Source organism: Notamacropus eugenii, chromosome 7, assembly GCF_028372415.1.
Source record: "Notamacropus eugenii isolate mMacEug1 chromosome 7, mMacEug1.pri_v2, whole genome shotgun sequence".
NCBI classification, from domain to species: Eukaryota; Metazoa; Chordata; class Mammalia; order Diprotodontia; family Macropodidae; genus Notamacropus; species Notamacropus eugenii.
Genome location: NC_092878.1, coordinates 85470520 through 85477105, shown reverse-complemented (window position 1 = coordinate 85477105; position 6586 = coordinate 85470520). Strand labels below are relative to the sequence as shown.

Here is a 6586-nt window from a genome sequence, read left to right as displayed (position 1 = left end):
CATTTTTTTAGCTTTTAAATTTGATATCTACTTTTGTGGGCCATAGAACACTGTCCAAAATTTCTTCTTCTGTGGCTTAGGGGACTGGTTACTGCTTTTCTGTGTATGTTGTAGTGGTCTGTTGTTTTACCTGATGCTGAGCTGGAGGCAGTGTGTGCCTGATCTTGGCACTTTCCTGCTTCTGTAACCTGGAGCTTAGAATCTACTACTTGTCCACTGAGGTAGGGCCTGCAGCTAGCTAACTGGGACACCTCACATCCTGCACTGGTCCCCTTCAGTCACAGCAAGAATCAGTTTTCCTGTTAATCCCCTAGCCTCCCAAGCTAGAGCTAAAAGTCTATGGTATCCTGACTTTCTGCTTGCTCCACTCATCCAGGAATTTTCTTGGGAAAACTTTCTCTGGGTTTTTCAAGGTCAAGGGAGGGAGAGTTTACTCTGCCATCTTGGTTCCTGAGAGTTCAAATAAGTGATTTTCAAACATTTAGTCTTGATGGGTGGATAGCTTCAGGAGTAGCTGCTGTCACCAGCACCACAGGGCCTATGCAGGACTGTGCTTTTCTCTCACCCAGACCCCACCTCTTTCACCAAGAAAGAGGGAGTCACTGTTGCTGCCAGAGATTCATTCCTGTGGCATCTGCTCCAGCTTTGCTATGATCACATCTGCACTAGTAGAGCCCATGTGTTCTGTGCTCTTCTCTTACTCTAGTGCAACAGATCTCTTCTATTGACCCTCAAGATTGTCCTAGGCTGGAAATCTGCCACCATCTGTATCTCTGTGAATTACTCCTCTCTAAAATTTGTTCAGATTCACTCTTTAGAGCTAACTGAAGGTTTGTGATAGAGAGCTGAGGTGAATCCCTGCTTTCTCTCAACCATCTTGGCTCTGCCCCTCCAGATAAATTTTCTTGATTAATATTAATGTAATTGAAAAAATTTTGGTAATAGGAGTTTACAACAAGATATCACAAAGATCATACACTATGAACAGGTGTTGATTATTTATACCAGGAATGTGAGGATAGTTCAATATTATCATAATTGACTATATTAACAAAAAAGCACATGATTATATCAATAGCTGCAGAAAAACTATGACAAATTACAAGGCCAATGCTTTTTAGAAACACTATACAACATAGGAATCAATAAAGTCTTTCTTAAAGTTGTAAGCAATAGCTAACTAAAACCAAATGTAATCATTACCTGTAATAAGAACAAATGTGAAGCCTTCCAAGAAAGATCAAGAGTGAAACAAAGATGTTCATCATCCCCACTATTGCTCAACATTTTACTTGAAATGGTAGCTATAGCAATTGGACAAGAAAAAAATGAAGGAACAATAGGCAATGGGGAAACAAAACATTCGCTCTTTGCATATGATATGAGAGTGTATTTAGAAAATCTTGTCCCCTCCTGGTGCTTCCTGCTGCCCACCTTATCAAGGCCCTGTCACTCCATTCCTGAAGTCTTTGTGTGGTGGTTTTTGCTAAGTCATTAAGTAACTGCGGAGGAGGCTGCAACAAGTCTGACAAATTGCTCTACAGAGGTGCTGACATCAGCCTGACTGCCTGGGGACGCAAGGCCCAGGACATAGTCGAGAATAAGATGCCTGGCCTGATGAAATTTTGAGAGATGTACTCAGCCACCAAGCCACTGAAGAGTGCCCGGATTGCTTGCTGCCTTCACATGACTGTGGAAACAACTGTTGTTATTGAGACACTGGTGGCCCTGGGAGCTGAGGTACAGTGGTTCAGTTGCAATACTTTCACCACCCAGAACATGCAGCAGCTGCCATTGCCATAACTGGCATTCCTGTGTACACTTGGAAGGGGGGGAGGGGCTGATGAGGAATACCTCTGGTGTTTCGAGCAGACCCTCTATTTCAAGGATGGGCAACCCCTCAACATGATCCTGGATGATGGTGGAGACCTCACCAGCCTCGTTCACACCAAATTCTCTGAGCTCCTGAAGGGTATCAGAGGTGTCTCAGAGGAAACCACCACAGGTTTCCATAATCTATACAAGATGAAACACAATGAAGTTCTGAAAGTGCCAGCTATTAATGTGAACGATTCTGTTACCAAGAGCAAGTTTGACAATCTGTATGGCTGCCATGAGTCCTGCATTGATGGCATCAAACGAGCCACAGATGTGATGATTGCAGGCAAGGTGGCTGTGGTGGCACGTTATAGTGATGTGGGCAAGGGCTGTGCTCAGACCCTTTGGGGTTTGGTGCCCAAGTCATTGTCACAGAGATAGACCTTATCAATGCACTGCAGGCCTCTATGGAGCACTATGAGGTGATTACCATGGATGAGGCCTGCAAAGAGGGAAACATCTTTGTCACCACCACAGGATGTGTGTACATCATCTTGGGCAGGCACTTTGAGCTGATGAAGGATGAGGCCATAGTATGTAACATTGGCCACTTTGACGTGGAAATAGATGTAAAGTGATTGAATCAAAATTCTGTGGAGAAGGTGATCTTGAAGCCTCAGGTGGACCATGGTAAGCTGAAGAATGGGTGGTGGACCATCCTGATGGCAGAAGGGCGCCTAGTGAACTGGGCTGTGTTATGGGCCATCCCAGCTTTGTGATGAGCAATTCTTTCAGCAACCTGGTGCTGGCCCATATTGAGCTGTGGACCCACCCAGACAAGTACCCTGTGGGAGTTCACTTCTTTCCCAAGAAGCTGGATGAAGCTGTGGATGAGGCCCACCTTGGCAAACTGAATGTGAAGCTAAGCAAACTGACAGAATAACAGTCCCAGTACCTGGGCCTCCCCAGAGAAGGCCCTTTCCCATCTGACCACTACCGGTACTGAGTCCTGCCCAGCTCAAAGACTCCAAATGACTAACAACATTTTTCACATTTTCTTGCCTTTCCAACCCTTCTTGCACAGAGTAATACATAATATCTAGGTTTGGTTGGGCAAAAAAATGAAACCAAACCAAAGCAAAAAAACAGAAAATCTTAGAGAATCAACTAAAAACTACTAGAAAAAATTACAAGCTTCAGAAAAGCTGTTGGATATAAAATAAAGCCAAAGAAATCATAAGCATTTCTATTTACTACTAATAAAACCCAGCAGAAAGATATAGAAGGAGAAATTAAATTCACAAACACTGAATGAGGGGGCAGAACCAAGATGGTGGAGTAAAAAGACATGCATACTCTACCTCTTCTCACACGGTCCATAAAATATCTGTAAAAATAACTTCAAATAAATTCTAGAGCAGCAGAAGTCACAAAATGACAAAGTGAAAGAGATTTCTAGCCCAAGGTAGCCTGGAAGCCCAACAGGAGAGATTTATCACATAAACTGCAGAGCAGAGTACAGCCCAAGGAGCCCAGATACGGTCCTTTGGGTCAGAATCTTCAGCAGCAGGGAAAGTTCTCAGATCCCTGTACCCACAAACCTCAAAGATACTTCAAAGGTCAGTGAAAAAACTATTTCTTCTGGGTGAGAAGGGAGCAGGGTGCTCCCCTAAAGGAAGTGGCAGCAGCATCCATTTTTGGAGCCCTCCTCCTAAAGGCTCTGGGAGAATTAAGCCACCGATCTGGCTCTCAGTGCTGAATGTCAGCCCTGGCACGAGGAAAAGTGCTGGCTGTGGAGCTGGGTAGGTTCTAGAAAGGGAATTCTACTTGCAGATCCTGGGCAGAAAAGCATTGGTACCTCCCAGACCAGAGTATAGGCCAGGAGAGAAGTAAACTCTTCTCCCTTGATTGAGTTACCTTGGAGGAACTGAGAACTTACAGCTCTCTAGGGCATATCCCCCTCTTGACAAAGGACTCAAAAATCAAGTAACTGGATGGGAAAATGCCCAAGAAATGGGAAAAAAAATAAGAATAGAGAAGGTTACATTCTTGGTGCACAGGTATTTTCTTCCACTCTTTCAGATAAGGTAGAAAAAAGCTTACAATCAGAGACCTCCAAAATAAATGTGCAGTGGTCTCAGGCTATGGAAAAGCTCAAAAAGGATTTTGAAAATCAAGTAAAAGAGGTGGAGGAAAAATTTAGAGGAGAAATGAGAGAGATGCAAGAAAATCATGAAAAGCAAATCAACAGCTTGCTGAAGGACACCACAAAAAATGCTGAAGAAAATAACACCTTTCAAAATAGGCTAACTCAATTGGCAAAAGAGGTCCAAAAAGCCAATGAGGAGAAGACCGCTTTAAAAAGCAGAATTAGCCAAATGGAAAAGGAGGTTCAAAAAGTCTCTGAAGAAAATCGTTCTTTAAAAATTAGAATGCATCAGATGGAAGTTAATGACTTTATGAGAAACCAAGCAATTGAAAAACAAAAAGAAGGAAAAAATGGAAGATAATGTGAAATATCTCACTGGAAAAATAATGGACCTGGAAAATACATGCTGGAGAGAAAATTGAAAAATTGTGGGACTATCTGAAATCCATGATCAAAAAGAAGAACCTAGACATCATCTTTCATGAAATTATTAAGGATAACTGTCTTGATATTCTATAACCAGAGGGCAAAATAAATATTAAAAGAATCCACCGATCACCTCCTGAAAGGAAACTCTCTTAGGAATACATATATACATACACACACACACACACACACACACACACACACACATATATATATACACATACACACACATACATATATATATATACACACATATACATGTGTGTATATATATATGTATATCACAGGTTGAGTTGAATAAGAAAGGATGATATCTGAAAAAATAAAAGAGGTGAGAAAGGAATATATTGAAAGGAGAAAGGGAGAAATGGAATAAGGCAAATTATCACTCATAAAAGAGGCAAGAAAAAGCTTTTTCAATGGAGTAGAAAATGGGAGAGGTGAGAGCAAAAATGAAGCTTACTCTCTTCACATTTGGCTTGAGGAGGGAATAATATGCTCACTCAATTTGGTATGAAAATCTATCTTACACTACAGATAAGTAGGGGAGAAAAGGACAAGTGGGGTGAGGGGTGATAGAAGAGAGGGCAGATGGGAAAAGGGAGTAATTAGACATAAACACTTTTGGAGAGTCTCAAGGTCAAATGAGAGAATACAACAAATGGGGAGCAGGATAGAATGGAGGGAAATATAGTTAGTCTTACACAACATGACTATTATGGAAGTCTTTTGTAAAACTACACATATACAGCCTCTATTGAATTGCTTGCCTTCTCGGTGGGGATGTGTAAGGAGGGAGGAAGGGAGAGAAGTTGGAATTCAAAGTTTTAGAAACAAATGTTGAAAATTGTTTTTGCATACAACTGGGAAATATGAAACACAGGAACTGGGATATAGAGATCTATGTTGCCCTACAAGAAAATAGAGAAGATGAGGATAAGCGAAGGGAGGGGTGTGATAGAAGGGTGCTCAGACTGATGGAAAGGGTAATCAGAATGCAAGGCATTATGGGGTGGGGAGAAGGGAGAGATGAGGACAAAATTTGGAGCTCAAAGTTTTGTGGAAATGAATGTCAAAAACTAATATTAAATAAATACACATTGAAAAAATCAAACCGAATGACTGTACACAGGGTAAAATACTTGGTAGTCTACTTACCAAGACAAACCCAGGGAATACATGAATATAATTATATGAATATGGTTGCATAACTCTTTTTTCACAAATAAAAGTAGGTTGAAATAATTGGAGAAATATTGTTCGCTCATGGGTAGGCCAAGCAAATAAAATAAAAACAATCATTCCACACAATTTATTCAGTACCACACAAAACTGCCAATAATTATTTTAGAGATCTAGAAATAATGACAATATTCATCTGGAAGAACAAAAGGCCAAGATATCAAGGGAATCAGCGAAGGAAATGTAAAGTAAGAGACTCTAGCATTTCAACCTAAATTCCAAGTGATAATATCAAAACAATCTGTTATGGACTAGGAAATAGTGTGCATCAGTTGAATAGATGAGGTATACATTTATTGTTCAGTTTCTCAGTCACATCTGACTCTTCATGACCTCGTAGACCATAGCATTCCAGACCCTTACATGGGATTTTCTTAGATAAGATGCTGGAGTGGTTTGCTATTTCCTTCTGCAGTGGATCATTTTCTGTCAGAATTCTCCACTATGACCTGGCCAACAGGTCACACACACACACACACTCACACACACACACACACACACACACACACACGCACGTATCTGCATGTATAACTTCGATTTTCCTCTGCCATGACAAGGAAGTGATCCAGGAGGGGAGGTAATAAATGACCATAGTAATCTAGGGTATGATAAATACAAGCTCCAGACTTTGGGGACTTAAGGATAAGAATTCAACCTTTGAAAAAGATTGCAGGGAAAATGAGAAAGCAGTGTGGCAGTTAGGCATAAACCAACATCTCACACCATCTATCAAGATATGGTCAAAATGGATAAATGATTTAGACATAAAGGGTGATATCAGAAGTAATTTGGGAAGCAAGGAAATATGCCCCTCTTAAGTCTATAGATAAGAGAAGAGTTAAGGACCAAACCAGAGCTAGGATTATGGGAAGCAAAACAGATAATTTTGATTACATGAAATTAGAAAACTTTTGCCCAAGTAAAATTAATGTAGATAAAAACAAAAGGGAA

The 6586-nt window shown here is 40.8% G+C and overlaps 1 pseudogene; it reads left to right on the top strand.

Annotated features, from left to right (window-relative positions):
- The first annotated feature begins 1590 nt into the window (after nt 1–1590).
- LOC140514262 (adenosylhomocysteinase pseudogene) lies at nt 1591–2824 on the top strand (annotated as a pseudogene).
- The last annotated feature ends 3762 nt before the right edge of the window (nt 2825–6586 follow it).